Genomic DNA, 21,409 nt, shown 5'->3' with positions numbered 1-21,409 from the left:
GTTTTCTTTTAGACGACACCTGCATACTCTTACATAGTGACCTCTCTTACCACATCTTGTGTATTCGATGTTTTTTTGCAGGGCAAACTTTCCCATTCTTATGAGGAAATTGGAAACCACACTCACTGTCTTCATAATATTCTATCTTAGCTCTTGTTCCACAATCGCCAACAGCTTTGACTTTTACGATATATATTGAATTCACATACCTTTGCATTTGCGTTAACACCCTTTGATACCAAATCATTTAACAGATTTTGATTATTCTTGGCCGTTTCTACTATTCTACATTAATATATACTTCAAATATTTTATTTGCATCATCAAATAATCTTAATTGTGCTTCTCTATACTTACAGACTCTGTTCAATTTATTAGACGTCATCCTTGAATGTTATTTCAAATAGAAGTTATATACTTGTATACCAGGTCTAACGTTGATTAGATATACTTTTTGAGCACTACCGAATGCACGATGTACTGATGGGCTTAATGTTCTCTAATTAGGTTTGGTCTTACGAGTACTAAGGAAATTGGGAGTTAGGCTTGAGGTATTCAAGATGTATTATTGTCCATATTTGTAGTACAGCACGAATTCAAACTTATTAATGGAAGGGATATTTGTAATAGTAACTAGCCATAGTAGTGATTCGTGTGTTATAGGCATTAAGGACACTAAAGGACTCTTAGCAAGAAAAGGGTTTACTTAAAGTAGGGCTTGACTAAAGGAGGATTGAACACGAAGTGTTTCAATGAACGATTTTCGGGGGCATAATATATTTTTCGTACAATATATTTTGTCTTACATAATTTACAGAATATAATATGTATTTATATATAGTTATTTATACGGAAATTATATATTAATAATAGGAGGATTTCTATTCTAGGGGCTCACACACTACCATTGCGGCATTGCATAATATGATACTCAACTTCTTCTTCGAGAAGTATAATTTGTTATATCCACCTTGGGTATTGATATCCCTAACCAAATTTTTATATTAAGACAATTAATATTTAATACTTTTGGTATCATACAATAACATTTAGACATTGTCTTGATAATATTATTTTGATTAAATAGTACTAAGTAAAGGTATAGTTTGGTGAAGGAAAGCTTCTAAATGTAGTAAATCTTCAAATAAGTTATAATGTTAAAAAAATCATAATTGCGATATCTTATAAGTAGGTTCGAAACTACCCATCACCCATCAAGTATGATTTATGAATAAAGGTTTGTTTATATCCGAAAGAAAACAGAGGCACCGGATAGTCGAAGTTATACATAAACACGATTCCCAAAACCCTACGTATATATGAATAAAGCTGATAATTTTGGTAAGAATACAAAAGCGTGCGAGGAGAAGGGAAGAAATACTTATGGCCTCATTGATCAAATAATATACATCTTCTATCAAGAACTTTATCAATTCCCGCCTTTATTATTCAATATTAATATAATATTAGATACTGATAGTCGATAGAGAACTGAATAAAATCCCTAAAATAACGTCTGGATTTCGAGAAATGGAGATCCAGGAATTTGGAAATACTTACCGGATGAGAAACAGATGGCTTGTCGGATTTGTGTATATAAATGTGCCTTCAGTCCCCTCTCTAGAATTAAACGCTACTCATTATCCTCATTTCATATCAAAAGGATGGATATTCATCTATAAAATCAAGTAAACGATGAATACATCAAGTCAGACTTTAACTTTGATATCACAAAAATGCTTATTGCATGTAATATAACCTTATCCATTGTTAATCATCCAACTTTCAAAAAATTTATGGAGAAATAAACGAGGAACCATCATTAAATTAATGGAGGATGTTGGTAATGATGTCATTTATAGAAATACCCCCATTGTAAATTGGGAAATTAAGATAACTTTCAGCATGCTTAGAGTCATCCACGCCAAATTACAAAATGGAACTTTGAATTTTGTACCCTCTACCAGTAAGTATTCATTTTTTTAAAAATATAATCATAAAATAGGATTCTATTTTAGCCAAAAATGTCAAGAATTATGACACACAACTCATGAAATAGCAAAAACAAGTGCCTAAATGGTCACAAAAAAAGGAGTAGTAGCTTTGGATGGTTCGCAGCTAGTTTGTCTGACATTAGTTTCTTCATTTAAAGACCTGGATATGATCATTAGGTTTTCCAATATTACATAGTCAATAAATATTACTTTTTTATCACTTAAGGATTAGCTATGGTTGATTAACTCCAAGAAAAGGTGTTCAGATAACTAATAAAAGGCAAAAATAACTGTTTAAATGGTCACAACAACGGGGGTAGTTACATTGGGTGTAGCATTATAATAAGCAATTATGTATATCCTTCATGATAATAGTATGTTGTTATATACGCATAAATAACAGGGGTGGGGGGGTATTCTTTGATGCCCTTAATAAGGAGTAATATCGACGATAGATATATCTATCCTGTACACAATTGTATATAGCAACTTCCACATTAGGAAAAAAGGGTGATGTTCTTTTTGATTAAACTCCACGTCTGGCCTGTGTTTAGCAACTAAAAGTTATGACATATTTAACTGAATTCATGTCAGAACAAGAAAATATTATTTGGATTAAGCAATTATTTCAATATTTTGTATTTATAATTTATTGTTATTATCAGTTATATGATTACAATTGTTTAGTTTTGTATATTTATCATAAATGTATGATGGTTTATTTTTTAGTATGTAGATTATATTTAATTTAAGCCTTTTTTTTATACTTGGAACTTCAAATATATTTTGAAATACTCTACTTTGTCGTTTCATTAGTTATTATTCTGAGAATATGGTTCATCATGAATTACAATTTCATGGATTGTGACGTTTTCAAATCTACTGTAACGGATAAAAAACGTTGTAGTATATCTTCATTAAACATTTTGCTAATAAATACTTTCGTTATACCCTCAAAAATCATAATAAAACAGGCAGCTGATAATCACATCAGTATTTTAAACAATGATAGCATAAGTCTTTCTCCCCCCCCCCCTTCTCCTTCCACGCATTTTTCTCTACAGAATTATCAACGGATTTATTACAGTTTTTTCTTTTTGGCAGAACAGTTTCTGAAGAATTGAGCTATTGTTTTTATTCCCTGAGTTCGCACGCTTTGTTTTTATTTTTGTACACTGTATAGTAGACGTAGTGTGACTATATTTTAAGTATGGCAAGGTTTATAGAAATACAGGTTTTTTAATCACAGTATAGACACAACATATTCGATTTAAAAAATTATATTTTACAAATATATTTTTAAATAAATTTAAAAAACTTCACACATCTATTTATTGTAATATTTTTCAAATGGAAAATTAGTTTATTCTCAAAACAAACTTATACGTTCCACTCATTTCAAAGATTTTTAAGCAAAACCTGCCTATCTTTCCAAGCAGTTGTTACGATATATCAAATTGAAAATTCTAGTAAGCCCGATTACATGATGGTATTTGTATTAAACTTGTACATGTTAAATTTTGGAGGGAGAAAAAGAATTACTCCTGTAAAAAATTTATTTATTTTCTTCATTTACATATTCCTTGTTGAAGTACAAGTCACCCAAATAAAAAGTATGTATTATTTTCAAAAATACCATTTCATATCCAGTTAAAAAGTTCTGATAGATTATATTGCCAATTGAGGGTAAAGATATACGTTTACAATAGGTCCATTATATCATTTTGCTATAAAATTTTGTAGACTGACTGATATTTTAATATGTTTTTGTGATTGGCAGGCTACATTCAATCTAAAACGTAAATAAAGAACATTTGTTCACATGTTTTGCTAAGGGCTTCTACATACACGACTGACTACATGCAAATATTAACCTAACATATACCTAAGGGAGTAAAGTAATATTGTTATTTTTAACGTCAATAAATAAAATAATACAAATTTGAAAAAGGGAATTTGAATTTTAAATACACATCTCACGTACCAGAGGCAATATGTCGTTTACACCTCTAGTTCTGTTACTTTTTATTGGAGTTGATATCAATGGGGAGTGTAAGTATAATTTAGTTCGCATTTTCTCTTCTTGTCCTTTTAATATTATGGTATAATCTTTCATTATTTTTTAATAAATCTTTTTACCTATATACGATTTACAAAATTGAAGAATTTTCAAATGCTCTTTATAATCCTTTAAAATACTATAGATTCTGGAATCTTTTTTTCCTTCTTAGTTAGTTGAAGTAGAATGTAAACCAATTAATTTTTTATATTTTTTGGGTATTATTTTGTTTATTTAGTAGGTAAGTGAAGAGACTTAATTTCGGGGTGCGTGAAATCAAGAGACTGGTTTGAATCAGAATACTATTATAATTGTAATGGAACGTGTGGATGTACAGGTAAATATGATAATAGTATATGTTCCTATTACATTAATAAAATCGTATTAGATGGTCATTGTAAAGATAGGATCGATACATGCAAAGAAACTCTCACTTATTGTTTTAATGAAGAAGATCAAGGTTATTGTGAACGGTCCTGTGGTTATTGTTTATGTAAGTTTTCATCTTCTTACTCGTAAATATAACATACGAGTATATACATTTAAATAATGATACTGATATTTTATGTCCTTTTTAGTAAAGAATTGTAAGGACTTACTTCACCCTAACCTTTGTAATTCGTATAAATACAATTGTGATGAAGAAAATGTCCGATACTTTTGTTCTAAAACCTGTGGAGTGTGTGATAGTAGGCATACATTCTTTCATTATGTTATAACAGTTTTAATTAATGTATCTATTTTTTTATTAGAAATATGCCAAAATGTGATGATATATGATAAACAGTGTTATCTTTTCAAGGCTCGGGGATATTGCGAGAACTATCATCCATATTGTAGTACAATGTGAAAACTTTGCCACAAGACATGCTCACCAGATTGCTCAGAATCAGGAAAAACAGCTTGTTATAGGGGTTATGGTCCTATGCCTGATGAATAAAACCAAGAATAGTTATATCGCCTTCCTTAAAATATAAGAATAAATCATTTGTAGTGTGCTTTCTCCTTTTTAATTTATCAAATACATAGTATAATTTCAGAATCCTTTATCGCAACGATTACTTAATAAAGCATTTACTTGTATAAAAATACGGTAATTTTGAATAAGAAGCTATTAAATAAATATAAATTATAAAATTATAAATGGTGCCCCGTACGTTTGCTTAAAATTATTTTGCCTCAAGAATAAATAAGGACGATTTCTTTTTCTTTTGACCTTGTCAGATATTTGTTGGGATTGTAATAAACATATTAAGTTACAATTATTTTTTTTGTCAGAGTTATAAGCAAAGGTATGTCTATTCGGCATTAAAAAGAAAAAAAAACCTGCTTGTGTATCCAAAGAGTACAGTCTACGACGAGGAGGGGTATACAGGAGAAAAGCCCACAAGCCCAAGAGTGATAAAAATGCAGTCCCAGATTCCTTTTAGGACTGAAATAGTCCTTAAAGGCATCTTCTTGGACTCCGAATAACGCTCTTTCCAAAAAACGCCAAGCAAGCCATCCAACTGTCTCCTGGGCCATAAACACTGATCTGAGGATGAAGACATATCGCCTCCGCAAAAGACATATCTTTACAGATAAAATGAAAGCCACTCAGGCTGTCCAACAAAGAAAATTGTTTAATGATTTCAAGTCCCATGGTAAACCAATTATCTTTTATTCGGATGAGAAACAATGGACGGTCGACAGAACCCAAAACATCCAGAACGACAGATACTAGGGCACATAGAGAGCTAATGCCTCCCATATTTTTAAAATCAAGTCTCCAGTCATCATCAGAACCCCTGGAGTCATTGGGAATAACAGTGGTAACATACCCCACATCTTCTTTGAGGCCCAAGATATTTGTTGTTATTATTTAAGGTATCTAAATGTGGAACGTAAACAATTGATTTGAAAGAGTTTGGAGACAGGCTATTAGAGTACAGAGCTAAACCACGTCAGTGTGGATACTCTTCGAATCAAATAGTCTATGGAAAAATATACGGTCAAAATCAATCTCCTTTAAGGATGACATTACAGAGTGAACCCGACTTGAGAGAACATCGAACTATGATATCATATATTTGAAATATGTTGAGTTGATGCATTTTATATCCAACAAACCTTTAATAACTTATATTACAACTTCAGAAGATTTATTGTAAAAAAAAAGTTTGATGTTGATTGATTTTTTTAGATCAACTTTATTATTTCTTATAGAGTTATATGTTTCAAATTGAATTATTGATGATAATAATTCTCTTATAGGTCCCGCTGTTTCACTTATCTTTAATGAAAATGGACTCAGTTGATTGACTAAGCCCAAGAAACTCCTAAAATCCCTAATATTTTTTGGATTCGGAAATTTACTTATTACACGCAATTTATCAGGATCAACTTCCGTGCCTTCTTTAGATATGTAATATCCACAAAACCCATTGGTGCTCTATTAAAAACATATCTACCACAAGGAGTAAAAAAAACAAGTGAGTCTTGATTTCTCTGCTAATTCCATTTGCTAATAGCCTGGTTTTGCATCCATTGTCGTAAAAAATCTTCCTTGTGTTAGTAAACTCAAAACAACATCTCTTGGATTCCTCATTGTATGAATTTGTCGATAAACTTGATCATTCAATTTTTTTAAATCAACGCAAAGTCTAACTTTCCCATTTGGTTTTGGAACTAACATTAATAGGTGACACCATACAACAGCCTTGTCCCCTACTTCACTTATCACTACCATTTTGTCCATGTGATCAATTTCTTTCTTTACATCATCTCTATAAGCAAATAGTATGGGTCTTGCAGAATGAACTGCATGAAGTAAATAACCATCCTTTAACAATATTTTAATTGGTTCTCTATCCATTGGTTCTAAGTTTTGTCCATTATAAAAAACATCATCGAATTCCCTCATCACTGACTTTTTAATTTGCTCCACATCTCAATTCATTTCATTTTTTAATGTTGCTATTCAAATCTGATTGGAGACATCCGCCGGAATTCACCAAAACTCTTTGCAAAATCTTCTTGACAAATATACTTCAGTAACATTTTACATACAATAACAGTTTCTTCTACTCGCATATTATTTAACACAAATGTGTTGAAGTTTGATTTGACCAAGTTGACCACTTCTCCTTTTTCTTATTGTTATTATTAATCTAGAATATATTCAGTAGATATTTGAACATTCAATACTTTACATTGGTGATCCCGAATTGACTAGAAAAATGCCCCGAAAGCAAACTTCACCGCCAACTTCAAAAACAGGCATGGTCGATTGAAACAGAAGAGGTGAATTTCGTAATGGCCGTTGCGGAACTCCGCCTTATTAGGTTCTGTTCTTAGGATGTTGTGAACTGGTTCTAGAGAATTGAACTTGATTTTGTGTGGTGGGGGATTTGTCATACCAAAGTTAAATGCAGTCTTATGTCGTCAGCATTGCCAGGTGAGGTTTTCAATATTATTCCTATTAGTGAGGAGAATCTATGAGGGAGCGAAGAAATGCATATTAGTCCGATTTGGGCATCATCTTCCACAAAGATAAAAATAATAGTCGACATGATGGTTGATACTTCTGGGCTCTTCTGGATGAGGAAGACCTAAACGATTTACGTGAAAGTTTGATGAAAGAGGTACTAATAAGGAATACTCTAAAGGAACAATAGGGATATTTGAGAGCACAATCAATATTTACGACAAAGAATTTAACAGATATGTGTACGGCTGCAAAGGAAGTCACAAATACTTCCATTTCTACTGTCGAGGATCCATCTTCTTCTCCCACTGTCGCTTCTTTGATTAAGAAGAGACCTAGTGAAGCATTTTCGAAGTCCTCAACATCTGCAAAATTTAAAAAAGTATGTTATTATCATTCAAAATTTGATTTGAATGCAACTGTGTGCTCTGGTCCTGATTGTCATTTTAATTAATTGATTAAAAAAAAAACTAAATTGTCCTCGGTTGTATGGGACCGAGGCATTAAATAAACCTTCAAATTTTTTATGAATAAAAGACCATATAAATTCCATTAATTTTCTTGTAGATACGGTTGCCCAGGTATCCGTTATGTCCCTGACGAATTGTAAAGATTGCATTTGTGTTGAAATGCCTCATATCCTTGGTTAGAGAGGGAATCCAGTTGAAGCTCTCTGTACTAAAACTCTAAGGGTACAAATAGAAAATCTAGGAATTTTCCAATGGAAATTTAATTTTGTATCTAGAGGACGCCCTATTTCAGGGGGCGATTTTCTTCATTTCTACAAAATTAATATTGGCCTATTCAACAAGAACATATTTCTTAATGGTCCATGTGTCATTCCAGAATTATCAGAAGTCCAATGGGGTCAATTTCAATACCCTGAAGTTTTAAATGATAAAATATCGCTGAATCTTATCCATATCATGGAATCGAATATCACATCGAAACTAAGGGTCCTCCCCGCTAAAAACGAAATTGATGGACTTCTAGAGAAGGGAATAATTCGTCCATTGCTTCAAATTTTTCATCAACAATTCATATGGTAACTAAAGCCGAAGGAGGCTGGTGAGTGTGTGGTGATTAACGTCAATTAAATAACATGACGGATGTAGATCATTATCCTCTTCCAAATTTAAAGGATTTCGTGGCCAACCTAAGAGGGTTAAAAATTTTTAGGAAAGAGGACATGCACAGAGCCTACAATCAAATACCCATTAGTGAAGACTCCATCAGTAAACATTGGCAGTCCATAAATGCAGTTTTGTTGCAGCTTAAAACTTCCGGTTCGATACTTTCTTTCGAAAAATGCGAGTTTTTAAGGGACTCTTTTGAGTTCCTTGGGCATTCTATTTCACCAAAGGGTTTTAAACCTCTTAAATCGAAAGTTGAAGAGATTGCTAAAATTTCATCTCCAAAATTGAAAGATGATTTACAGAGACTTTTAGGCAATACTCAATTCATCAAAAATTTGTCAAAATGGACAAATCCAGTTTTAGAAAAAAAAAATTATATGGAATGATGAATGTGAAAGAGCTTCACAAGGTAAAAAACACCGTTTATCCTCAAGTACTCAACTTTCATTTCGGGACAACTCGCTACCTTTGGCCCTTACAACAGATGTGTCTGATACTGGAATGGGAGCCGTTCGGGAACAGAAAGTGAATGGGCGCTGGTAACCACTAGCACTTGTCTAAAGCCTTATCTGAAACTGTCTGATACTGGAATGGGAGCCGTTCGGGAACAGAAAGTGAATGGGCGCTGGTAACCACTAGCATTTGTCTAATGCCTTATCTGAAACACGAAAGAAATATTCAACTTTTGATAGGGAATAACTTGCTATTAAGGAAAGCATTCAACCTGTTCTGTGGGCATTAGATGGACCAAATTTTAGAGTATTCGCTGATCATAAAGCTTTAGTGCTAGCGATAGACATCCGCAATCCCTCCTGGACTCCAACACCTTTTAAAATACTGAAAAATACGATCGTTATTTTCAATTGGACTTGGGAGCCTAAGTCGACAATGTCCCCAAATATAGGCTCTGTCCTGCCTTTGGAATCGCCATGATTCTACCAGAATCTCCCATTGTGCACTGTATAAGATCCATTTTATTGTTTTTATGTTTAAATCGTTTGTGTGATCTATTGTTTATTTTCTTTTGTAATAGATGATCAGAAAAAAAGAGAAAGGGAATTTTTCTTTCTTTTTCTTTTGTCCAAGGGGAGGGGGATTACTGTTGAAATTTGATTTGATAACCTTCCTTTTTCTTCTTGTTATTATCACTATTAATCTAGAATAAAATCAGTAGTTATTTTGACATTAAATACTTTACAAAATGTTAGTTGTATTATAATTCTCAACTTCGACCCATTGAAAATTCATAATTGTTCTTCAACATTGTTATCTAGCATTTTGGAAAATAATCCCATACTCTTCAGATTATCAATACCGGCAGCAGGTATTGATAACCCAGTATACGGCACAGCTCTTATCCTTTAAATTTTTGATTTTGATTTTTTGATTTATACATTAATTTGAATGACCTATTTTTTGACAGGGATTACATTTCTTCCACAATAAGAACATCTTTGAGTTTTTCTTATCGGCTCCTTTTTATGATTAGTTTTTAAACTTTATATCGAACAAGATTTTATTTACCAAATCTTCCTCCTGAATTTTACCTTTTTATTCGCTCCTGCAAATAGATGTAACCTCTAAAAGTGATTTAGACAACAAGTATTTTTTTCGTTTCTTCACTATTTATTCTAATTATAATTAGTGTTGATATCGAGTTTCAAATGTCATCTCACCATATCCAGTATTTTTTGTTTCCCAACATAAAGCCGTGTAAAATGAATCAAAGCACTCATCTTTACTCTGCTTCTTTCCCACTAACTTGACCCTTTCCAATACTACATTAATTTATTTCTTAGGGTCATTTTCAATAAGATCCATAATTTCTTTCAAATAACTTTTTCCATCCATTTCAATTGACATGGCATGCTCTATCTTATCCAGCATTTCCGGACAACAAAATGAATTAAGAACTGCCTTTTTCTTTATTCGAACTAGGCTCCTCTGTCCGTAAATACGTACAAAAGAATTCTAAATCGCGAAATTCAGGGTCCCACAAACATATGCACAGGTTTCAATGATAAACAACGGAACTGCCTCCATCCATCTTTTTGTTCTATCGATACAACTCAAGAAACAGCTCCAATTATGACTGTCCAGAAACTAGGCACTAGGTTCTACGATGTCGATGTGGCCTGTTGAAACCTCTACCCGGAGTCAAATGATTTCAATTCAACTTCTGTGTGACCATTGACCAGAATAGCAACACTCGCATAGGGTGACCAATTCTGTTATTTGTTGATCAATTCAGGGTTAAAAATATCTCTATTTGATAACTCTGACAGAAACCTTCGAACCAGGATGATATATAGAGTAAAATGAATTGAACACTTCTCTCCTTAAATACGTAGGAACATAAGCATGCTTCGATTGCATCGATGCCTTGCATATCAATTTAATACCTTTATCGAGCTTAATCTCCTTAAAATGACAAGAATCACTGAGATATTTAATCTGGCTATCGAACTCCTTTTCAAATTCTTGGACTCATTTTAACACCACCTACATACACTTGATACTACACGAGTAAAACAATCTGCTACCCCATTATCATTTCACCTGATGTATTGAATGTCTTGCACATTTTCAGTAATTATACTCAGATAACTTTGTTGTCGATCCGATATCGCTTCCTTAGAGCTTCAAAAATCTTCAGTCAACGGACGATGGTCTGTGAAAATTGTGACCACTTGACACTCAATGGCACTCAAATATGCCACAAGTAATTCAAGTTCATAAGTGGAATACTTCCTTTGAGCCCCACTATATTTGCTTAGAATAAAATCCTACCAGAACAGGTTTACCGTTAATAATTTGGTGAAGAGCTGCTCCTATAGGTAAGGCTGGGTATGTTTGGTAATAAATTACTGTTTTGTGATTAGCAAAGGAAAAAAGTTGTTCTTTCTTCTTTTTTATTCAACATCTATTAAAAATTGTTATGATAGCATCTTCCTTTGAATAAAAATATAGTTTGCCGCTTACCTTAGTGCAATATTGAATATAATTAATTTCAATTATCAAATGCCTTAAAAAAGTTCCCCCTCCGCCTGGATTGAATTTACTTGGTTCTCTATCTATACATTTTCCCTCGGAGTTCGTATTTTTTCGTTTTGATATCCTAGCAACTCGCCTTCTGATCCTCTCTTCATGTTCTGTTCAAGGGATCTAGTCTCTGTGTGCCTCATTCGGTAAACCTTATACTCTTTCATGGAAGATCACTCATTGTGCAGATGCCCCTTCCCATCCAGGTAAGCTATAGTGACTTCTGACCTCGTGAATCATTGCCTATATGCTCGAAAATACATAAATTCCTTCGAATCTTCTACGGAATAATCGTATACTGCTTTAAAAACTAATGAGTTCAATTAAAAGACAGAATAATCGACTGATCCATATCTGATATATATATTTATAAACCTGCGAACGCTTCTGCAAAATATTTAACTGTACGACAAATTTGTTATATCTAAACTAAAAGATTCCTTTTAATAGGTAAATATTGCTCAAATGATATTATTTCAGACTAGCATACCAGACCTTAGGAAGATTTTAAACAAAAAAAATGTCAGTTTTAAAGTTGAAAGTATACACAGTATACACTAAAAAAGAAAAGGAACCCTGCCCCAAGATGTTACTGGTTTTCCTTGAGTACTTTTTCAAGGGACATCTTGTCTTTAATATTTATTTGCCAAGCAAATTGAGATTAACGATTATGAAAGTTTGACATGAATAATTATGATTCAAACTTTTTATAGATGAGTGAACACATTGAAAATGTTGGAGATCCATCCTTATCTTTGGAGTTTTTTCAAATATCGTAGGGGGTGAATGTTGATCGGTGATGACTTCAAACTGCGGTAATCCACCAAGGTAAATGTGACACTCCTTTATTTACCATTTGATAGCACGAGACTCCAGCTCTACCATTGCATATCTTGACTCTGTGTCTTCACAAATCTCGAACCGTATTCAACGAATTTCTATCTCTCTACAGGTTTTTGTAGCAAAACGAATCTAAGTCCTTTAGTCCCTGAGGTATCCACTTCGAGGATCAAAAATTGCAAGAACAGATGTATTCATCAACAAGTCCTTCACTTCATTCGTGGCTTTGGTACGTACATTTTCCAAAACAAATTCATTTTTTGACTTTATCAGACCCCTTAGAGGTTCTGCTACTTTCATAAATTTCTATGAGAAACTTGCGAGCTAATTCGCTAAACAATAAATGATCTCAACTTTATTTTATTAGCAGGAATAGGGATCCCTTTTAACTCCTTTACGTCACATGCAATACCATCCTTATAAATCTTGTAACCGAGAAAATTGATATCTTCATATGCAAATTGGAACTTTTCTTTGAATAAGGTAATACGGTATTCTCGACTTCTTAACAAAATCTTCCGAACACTCTCCACGTCCTCCTCAAAATTTTCATCATTAACAACTGTATGAGTGCTACGAATTTCTTCTAAGGCTTAGTCGCACCTACGATTGTATGCATCACCAGTGGATATGAAACCCATATAAACACCATATTTGTTTAGGTATCTTCAATATGGTGTTATGAAAGTAGTGACCTTTTGTCTCTCTTCATGAAGAGCCATCATCCAGTATCCATTAACTTCATCAAATTTGGTAAAATATTTAGATTTTGGGCTAATTTCAGAGACTGTCTCTTTTGGCAATTACATGGAGTGAACTAATTTTCTTCCTTGAGAGTTCAATTTAGTTAAGGCTATTGTTGAAACTATCTTTCTATTAGATTTTGGTAGAACGACGATCGGATGACAGCACTATGTCAATTCATCCTCAATTTTCTCTATCACGTCCTTCTTCGCCATCGTCACCTCTTGACTTCCTCTTTGTAGCAAAAAGGGATTTGCCTCGATCCATGAAATACAAACTGCTTTGCTCCTCCCAATAGTTTTATTCTCTTTGGGGAAACTTCATTGTTTTAAATTCTTACATTTGAAAGCTCATCTTTCAAGTCATAGAAGAAATTTCTTTTAACTTCCTTGGATATTTTGGAATCTACGGTTCATTTGACATTGGCATTGACTAACGACCGATTTATCTATTCTTATTTCAGAGGTCGAGGGAAATATGGATACAAAAATTACATTCCCATGCATGCTTAGGGATAAACATCTCATCTTTGTCAAATCATTGACAAAATAAACAATATCCTTGTGCTGACGATTTCCAAGTCTAAATATCAACACAGCACCTTCTCCAACTTCCAATCTCGAGCCGTTCACACTGACAATTTTGGAGGTAGCTGATGAGTTCCTAGGTTCGCTCGATGGTAAGTCTAAGTCTTTAGACACTCGTAGGCGAGCAATAGAAAACTGTCTTACACAAGGTAATTGTGTCTTTCAAATTGAGCTGCAGAGTTTTTCTTCAAGCTTTTCTCAAACATCTTCATCCTTGACTCTACATGTGATCAGAGTGTCCTCTGATTTCATCTAATAGATTTGGGCCTTCTCTTTTAACATTTTAAACTCACAATAGAATTCGTCGATTGCTTCAAAATTTGCTTGCTTACGTCGCATCAATTTGCTTCTCAAATCTTTTATTTTTTTATTTTTTTTTGCTTTCAGATATTTACTCACGACTTCAAAAACATCATCTAAGGTGTTAAAAGTGTCGGACGGAATTTCGACGATGTACCGTTCTTATGGAGGAATCCATGTAAGCAACATGTCCATGAAATAGCAATTTGTCCTTCTTTCGTTTTTTTCTTTCAGATGTGTTAACTTAACATAGTTATCCCACGTCTCCATCCATTTCAAGAACTCTCAAGTATTTACTCCCGTCTTCAATTTGGTTTGGCAATTGGGCTTTGATATTTGGGTGACTTTGGCTCATAACTTTGAAGGATCCATCAAATCTTCCGATTGTCTCTCCAAATCAATGTGGTTGGAAATAAAGGTTCTGCATTAACTTCTGCATTCTCATTGGCTGAGCTGAGTGACGTCACAAATGTTGTATTGTATTGACTCATAAATGAAAACAATAATATTAATATAGCAACATGAATTGAGAATTTATCAAGGTGGTGGATGATATAACTCTCTTCAATGTCATGGTCTGGTCAAGGGATCTTGGCTTTCAAGGTGAGATCCCAAGAATAATTTTTTTCTCTGTTGATCTAATCTCCTTTATTGGAAAGATGGTGACTTGTCACTAGTGACTTCTGATCTCTTTAATAATTGTCCCTATACATAAATTCCTTCATATATCTTCCACGGAATCATCGTATATTTCTACTTATAAGAACAAAGGAGTTCCATATAATTTAGTATAATCGGCCGAGATACCCAGACAGGAGCAGAAAGAGTTCTCATCCTCCACTCACAGCTCCTTCTTTGAAATTATGGAAATTCAACTCTGCTTTGTCTCCTACTCTAAGAAAACTATTCCATCAGCAAGAGTCGTTCAGTGTCCTGAGTGGACAAGGTAAATCCGGAAGGAATTTAACGGCTAATTATGAGACTTGTATAAGAGAGTGAAATATTATTTTTTATTCATTTAAAAGCAACATTAAATGTAGAATGATTATTCGTAATACAAGCCTTCGTTCAAGATCATGATGTCGATACGGCACCTTAATGCCTTGCTACCTCGTGCAGATCCAGATACCTCATTGTATTGACGATGGAGGCCTTCAAAGCTGTAATGGAGGCATGATTATTCTTGTAGGCGATCCTCTCCACCTTGCCCACATGTAAAAATCCCATGGATTGAGGTCCGGCCTGTTGGCTGGCGAATAGAATGGAGGCCAAAAATCCAGCACATTTTGCCCTAATAACAATCTTGACCTTATGGTCTTGCTGGCATGTATATGGTTTCCCATCAGTGACCTCATTCATCCCTGGGATGAGCACGTCCTTAAGAATGTCCTTGTAACTTGGCCTCCCAAACTGATTACCAAAGAACCATAACCAAAGCCTGATTCTTTGTTTTCAGGACTGGTTGGACCTCATCGGGGTCCAAACAGATCCATCTATTGTTTCTACGGTTATGGTTGGCATCAATGGGGAAGATTTTCTTGTCCGAAAAAAAAACCGCACGTAACCACCTATGCAATTAATTTGGTTAATAAGAATTTTATTTTTTCTGATTCCGTCTGCCTGATTCTGTTTTTACCATCGACAAGTAACCCAGGTCAATATATTATTCCGAGCTGGTAATTGATTATGTGTTTTACAAAACATATAAACATACCTCTTAACTTATGTTAAAATATCTTAATGTAATTTAATTTAAATTCCCAAACTTATTGAGTCGAAATTATTCTCTTAACAGCCAAATTCCTTGTCACCATATTTAAATATTAATCTCGCTAAGATCTTGGATCTCAATACAAATAAATACATTATTAAATGTTTTCCATACTAGATAATTATTTGTTGTTTTCGGAAAACAATAGTTAAAATGTAACAAAATAATAAAGTGTCAATGATATTCTTCAAAATTGACCTTCCCTATTTATGAGTTCTCCGTTATTATTCTATCTTATTAATTAATTCGGTTTTATTTTGGACATGCTCTTTTGTTACTGTGATGGTAGTCAGACGACTAGAAAAGTCAAAATCCTTCCTTATATTAGTATTAGAACTATTATTGGTCTGTATTACAAACTATTGCTAGCAATCGTAAAGTGGGAAACCTTTAGAAAATTTGATTTCCAGAGTATTATTCAAAATTGTACTATAATATATATCTCTTTCTTGAGAGAAAAATAAAAATCGTAAGGAAACAGAGGCTTATTCAATGCATCATCTTCAGTTTTGTTAGCAAGATACACTCTATATGAACATAAATAACAAATTAAGATCTAGTTGTAAGTTTATTTTTTCACATGAGCGTTTCATGTTAAAAAATAATATCTAGTTCTTTTTAATTTATAATTGATGTCTTCGCTATCATGATATTTTTTTATTATAAAACTATACCTAATATTAAGATAATTATGTATATCGAAAAGAAAATTGAAAAATATTCGCAAATGATTAGATGTAGTTTTTCAAAGTTACAATTACAAGGCAACTAATTCTAAAAGGTGTCTACCGTATTATTTTCATAATTAGATAGATGTTCACCTATTTTTTTTTTAATACCTGCAAGGAGATACTATGAAAATAAAATGTAATTTCCCCTTTATATAGTGCCAGACCCTGTTAGCAAATAGCAAATCTTACATATTGAGTAAGATTCCTTGGAATCTTAGAACAAAATACAAGTACGGGCTAGTGTTATCCACACATATGTGACGTCATTAAATGGGGATTCCATTCTTCTGTTATAAAAGTCGTTAGCGACACACCTTTATGATCCATCACCTTGCTCCAAATAAACGTCTAATTGAGCTTAAATTAAGATGAGCTCTTCTTCCACCTGAATCAACTCATCTACCTCCTTTGTATACTCATCTAATGTTACATCCAAAAAATTGAATTCTCCCTCTGTTTTTTCATTATGAGTTTTAACTGCGTTCTCTACAGCTTTCTCTTAATGTCCATCATATTTTTTATCGAATGAATATCGGGAGAGGATTTATAGAAATTATGATAAAATCCAAGTTAATTACATACGTATGTAAACCGATTCACAAAAAAAAAATTAATATTTTTTCAAAACTAAAACGGCTCTAAGAGTCACATTAACTAATGTCGAGAAAACCCTCTAGTATCACAAACTCATTTAATTTCGTACATCCCAATGCCAGAGTAAGAAATTTGCAAATGGAGAATAAGGAACCGTATTGGTGGATATGATAAATTTTCTTTATTAGAGAAGACAATAGAATTGTTAACAATTCATCAGGTAACAAACATCGACCATCTCGTTTTTGATCTGTTGGTCCCGGAGTCCCAACAACTTCTAGAAAATGGATTAAAGACAGCTATCCTACATATGTTTCCACGTTCATCTTTAAGACGTTTCTTGGTTCACTTAATAGCTATTTCCTCATTACTTACGCATTCAAATGCATCCTATCAAACATACATCATCTCCGCCACGACAATGAGTAGTAACCCACAACATAATTCTCTATATGATTGAGGACTTGACTCAGTCCAATCCATTTTTCAATAAATTCTAATTTGTTAAAAATCCATTCAAGAGTAGATCTTATTCTGCTTTGAACTGACTTTCAGTTTAAACAAAATTTTTTAGGCTACAATTGAGAAACAATGTAGTGATCACGAACCCTTAAAACTAATGACAACTTTCTAGTTTTTGAGTTGAATACCTTTCGGAGACCATGATATCCAGTTAATTACCATGTGAACTATGTAGTTTCTCATGACATTCGAAAGGAAACTCATCTAAAATTCGTACAGTTCCAGAATTAAAACGAATGCATCATGGTGAAGGGAATGTCTAATTCACTTATCATACTTTTTAACCAACGAAATGAACACTACCAAGGCTATCACGCCCGACATGTTTTGACACGTTGATATTTCAAGATGAACTCATATATGTGTATCCAAATATTTATTCGTTAATATTTAATAACTGATCTTCTTTCTCTTTCCATCTCCAATTGTGCTGCTGCAATACCTCTTCAGTGCCGTCGAAGATAGCAGACACAGTGCCACAAAAATATAGATTAATCGACTCATGCTCCTGGAATCTTTTTTCTATTACAATGAACTCAATTTGATTGTAGGCACAAGGATTTTCTCTTTGTATACCATTTGGCGACATCGAGTATATGGGCATTGAAAAACGCTTCCATACATTTTTTATCCTTATTTTTTGGCATTACAAACTCCATTACTTTTGGCATTGGAGGAGCGGTTTTCTTCTTAATCAAGGAATGAGAAAGGAGGCAGTCTGTACACTTATATATTCTGAGTACACAAAGTGTTTTGTATTCCCAATAAGCATCCATATCTCCTTCAGCTGTAGGATCTACAGCTACCATGTTTCCTTCGGCCATATTTTTGTAGATTTACCTATAATATAATCACAAACATCATGAAGAGCTATACAAAAACAATACACTCAGGGATGGGACATTTGGAGAGTGCAGGAACAAGACTCATGGTATTACTGAATATAGTTTTAATTACGGCCTTGTCAACCCATTGAATGATTTTGTGGGAGAGTATGAGCTACTGCTGTGGAGGACAGCCTCTACGTTTAAAATAGCTTAAGTACAGGGAGGATATTATTATTAATTTATCAACATATATATTTGATTTAATACATGGAAGGAACAAAAAAGAGTACACGTACCAATGTTGTTTCCTTTTCTTATCACCAAACTGCGTTTTATCTACAAAAATCCCATCCCCACATATAATTAATACAGCCCACTTCTCCCCTATGGAGACCTTGTGCAATTAAATAATAAATTATAACTAAGGAAGAAACACTGGCAGGCAGAGTGGAAGCAAAAACCATGCAGACAAATTTCACAATAAGTTGAGAAGTACGAATTTGTAGAGAGTTACAAAAATGCGTGGCAGGCAGCTGGAGACGCAACTCAAATTCAAATTGGAAAAAGGAGTCAATAAGTCAGAAATTCCCCTCAATTACCTGTGATTACAGCAATCCCAGTAACCAGACAGGTTGAGCTTAACGGAGCCATACACTAACTTCTCCTTGAACCACTTTTGACCTAGCTCAATCACTTGCACCCTTGAAACACTCAAGTTCCCAATGTCCAAATAGAAATCATATTGGATGGTAATGTGAGTAAAAAAACAAGTTTAAATATATACTTACAGCAAGGATGCTCGCAATTTATGATCTGCACCTAAGGCGTCTCAATACTTACTAAGTGGATAGGAAGATGAAGAAATGAAAAATAAATGTGCGCGGGAACGATAGTAAAAAAGAAGAAATAAAAGCAAAAGAAAAAAAAAATAGTCAAGGCGAACAAGTGATAAAAGGAGGTAAAATACTTCCTACAATGATAGCCAGATGATCTCAACCTGCTCTTTTGCTATCAGTATTCAAAACGCAGTTCAATTTATATATATAAATAATATATAGTAATTATTCATATAATAAACATCCTTGTCTGGAACTTTTAATGCAAAATAATATTTGCTATGAAACGAAGCAACTAAATACGTAATATTATCAAGAATTATACAACAAACACACCATGAATGAGTGCCATAATATACATACATTTCGGGCTAACATGTACATTCAAGAGCCGTTGAGAACGATAGGAATAATCTCAAGTGAGAGTAAACATACTTAGTTTGCTTATTTTGGAGGGAAATCCATTCAACTACTTTTTGAAACTTTGCTTTTGCAGGGGGTGGCCCAAATTCCCAAATTAGGGAACTTTTACTAATTACTAAAGAATTTAATTTCTTAAATTATTTTCCAAAAATAATTAATTTTTTCTGTGAGGTTGTAGATTTTGGAATTACTTTTCCAAAAAAAAAAAATTAATATTTGAAATTTTTTTATATTTATTTAAATTAATTTACTTTTTTGTGTAAAGTTGTGGATTTTTGAGAGTTGTTATAAAAAAATTAATATTGAAATTTTTTTGCAAAAAATTTTATATTTGAAATTAAATTTTGATATTTATTTCCATTAATTAAATTTTTTTGTGTAAAGTTGTGATTTTTACAAGTTCTTCTAAAAAATTTAAATTTTGAAATATTTTTCGAAAAATTTTAATATTTGGAATTGAATTCTTTAACTTTTCCCACAAATAATATGGGAAAAATGAATGTTAAATTATTAAATGCAATATTTAATCGAACCACAATTAATAACCTAAAAATGGTTCTTAAAAATTGTATTGTGGATAAGAATTCCATAATGTAGTATCACCAACGGGAGGTAATATGGATGATAATGTCAATGATAGTTGTTATTGTATATATATATTTATTAGATTTAATCTATCATGTACTATTGTTATTTTATATTACGTTTGATGATAAATGATGCTGTTAGCTGGTGTATTGCTGAGTTGTATAACTAGATATGATACGTGTATGATGAGTAATCATCAAGGCCAATCATCACATGCTGGGAGCATGTGATGAGGTGAATTGGAAAGTTCTAGAACAACTAGCATTAGACCCTAAACGTCTATAAATATTTGTTATGATGGTTGTGGGAGAAAAAATCGCCAGATTATCTCCAAAGAACTAAGTAACAAATAAGTGCAGTGTGCAAACGTACTACGTGATTCTTATTATCAACCCTAAACTCCAAAACAACAACTTAAGGTAGGCCTAATAGTTATCCCATTGATCATAGCGGTGTTCTCTTTTGACTCCCACTAAATTGTATCCTGAGAAGGAATGCTTATTAAATATTGATCTTATATTAATTCAAACTAAAAAATATAAGTAAACTTTGTAGTAGCCTTTTCCACGATTGCTAAAAAAGGACACTACAATAATTTGCAAATTAATAAATATTACGAATGTGAAAACAAGATAAACTTGGAATAAAATTCGTGATCCAACAAAATGTCCTATTTATATTATTAATGATTTTAAGAAAATTTTCTATATGGATCAAAGATTGGTCGCCGGAGGATTTCTCTTCCTTTCTTTCAAAAGAAACATGTTTTGCCTTTGAACATAGTGATTTGGCACTCACTGAATTAGCAATATGCTTGCTGAAAAAAAAATGAATATTTTTTTACCAAAAAAGTTCCGTTGGATCCATTAGAAGAACGGGTTGAGTAATATAGAAGAACATTCGGATGTAATTTTAATTTTGGTGTTTGTCAGATTATAGAATTTGAAAA

The 21,409-nt window shown here is 32.9% G+C and overlaps 2 long non-coding RNA genes across 3 annotated transcripts; one reads left to right on the top strand and one right to left on the bottom strand.

The window, feature by feature from the left end:
* The first annotated feature begins 3,886 nt into the window (after positions 1-3,886).
* Positions 3,887-5,132, top strand: LOC121130779 (uncharacterized). The gene is made up of 4 exons (XR_011784051.1): positions 3,887-4,046; positions 4,292-4,390; positions 4,442-4,546; positions 4,632-5,132. It is a non-coding gene; the product is annotated as an uncharacterized lncRNA (long non-coding RNA).
* Positions 5,133-17,422: 12,290 nt separating this feature from the next.
* LOC121130775 (uncharacterized) lies at positions 17,423-19,675 on the bottom strand. 2 transcript variants are annotated; one of them, XR_005868818.1, is made up of 2 exons: positions 19,213-19,675; positions 17,423-18,626 (listed from the first exon to the last, which is right to left on the bottom strand). It is a non-coding gene; the product is annotated as an uncharacterized lncRNA (long non-coding RNA). The 2 variants fall into 2 exon arrangements; XR_005868819.1 differs by having other exon boundaries at positions 19,402-19,675.
* Positions 19,676-21,409: the final 1,734 nt, after the last annotated feature.

The sequence above is a fragment of the Lepeophtheirus salmonis genome, unplaced genomic scaffold, assembly GCF_016086655.4.
Source record: "Lepeophtheirus salmonis unplaced genomic scaffold, UVic_Lsal_1.4 unplaced_contig_1195_pilon, whole genome shotgun sequence".
NCBI lineage: Eukaryota > Metazoa > Arthropoda > Copepoda > Siphonostomatoida > Caligidae > Lepeophtheirus > Lepeophtheirus salmonis.
This window is presented reverse-complemented; position numbering and strand designations above follow the sequence as displayed.